We start from the raw sequence: 1,428 nt of genomic DNA, 5'->3' as shown, positions 1-1,428 counted from the left end.
AAACAGTCCAGGAGCGGCCGGCGCCCCGTCCTCGCCCTGCGAATGCGCCCGGAGAGCTTTGCGAGAGGCCACCAAGCGTCAGCGCGCTAAACCGTCCATTTAAAGCCTTCGCCTTGTTTTTTTTTTTTTTTTTACTTTTTGAAATTCCAATTATTTTATTATTTTTAGGAAAACGTCGTGCCCTCTTGTTTTGTAGAGATAAACAGTCATCCTTGAAAGTTCTCCCGAGGTTTGTCATGTGCTTCTCACGTTTTTGAGAGGGTCACAGGGACAGGCGACCCTCTCCCTCCTCCGGGCATTCGGGTGAACGTCACATTTCCATCCGGGGACCTCGATGAGACACGCGTTCGGCCCAACAGGCTTTCATTTTGCTGCCGGTGAGCTTGACACGCGCCCTGCGCTGAGCCTGACCCCCACCCAGCGAGAGGCGAGGCGGCTGTCCCGCCAGCACCCCACAGGCCGCCGCCGGGGTGCAGGCCGGCTTCGGAAGGAGCTGCTGTTTGATGTCCGGCCGTCCTGCGGTGGCCCGCACTGGCCGTGGCGTGAGGTGGACACCGCCAGCGCAAATGCGCGGCGCCTCCGCTTTGTCCAGCCAGTGTTCCTGGTTTCAGCGTCGCAAACCCCACTGCCAGTCACTCACACGCGGGAGGCGCCGGCCGGAACGCGACGCGCCCGCCGAGCCCGGGGGCCCCGAGCCTGTCTCGCCCCGCGCCCTCCCCGTCTCAACGAGCTCGGTGCGGAGCCCGCGCCCGCTCTCGAGGTTCTTCCCAGAAAAGGAAGTGAGAGCCGCTTGTCCAGCTCCTTCGTGGCCTGTGAGTGACAAGGCTGACCGCCACGCCTCCGTTTCGATGGCCATTACCACAGTGACCCCGGGCTTGAGCCCCGAAGCGTGAGCCAGCTGCGGTTTGCATTCGATGAAACAGTCGAAGACCATAAATACTTCTCTGAAGGAGAAAACCGCACCAGCCGCCGGAACCTTCCGCCGCATGAGTAGCCACGGACGGGCCTAGTAAACGCCGGGGACATGGGGACGCGCGAGCTGCTGTTGAACCTCACGGTGAGCCGCCTCCCTGGCTCTCCCTGGCTCCCGCCGCGGCTCGGAGATGGCGGAGCGGTCCCTCGAGCCGGCCTGGACGTCGGTGTGATGTGGGGACAGCTCCGACCAGCGCAGCCACGGCGGGGCGCGTCAATGGCCACCGCCGTCTGTCACAAACGGGAGCCGGCTCCTCGCCAGTGGGATGCCGCAGACACTCCCTTCCCGCCACCAGCTCACCTTTATCCGGGGAATAAACGCTGGCCAGAAACCTCCTGGACGCTGACGCTGAGTCGTTTTACATAACGAAGTGAGAGCGCGGAGCAGCTCGTGCCAGCAGGAACCGGTACACTTGGGAAAAATAAGTCTAGAAGATCGTCCATAGCTTTTCCTTT

Source organism: Pteropus vampyrus, unplaced genomic scaffold (genome assembly GCF_000151845.1).
Source record: "Pteropus vampyrus isolate Shadow unplaced genomic scaffold, Pvam_2.0 Scaffold615, whole genome shotgun sequence".
Lineage (NCBI taxonomy): Eukaryota > Metazoa > Chordata > Mammalia > Chiroptera > Pteropodidae > Pteropus > Pteropus vampyrus.
The sequence above is the reverse complement of the archived record's forward strand: the minus strand, read 5'-3'. Positions refer to the sequence as shown.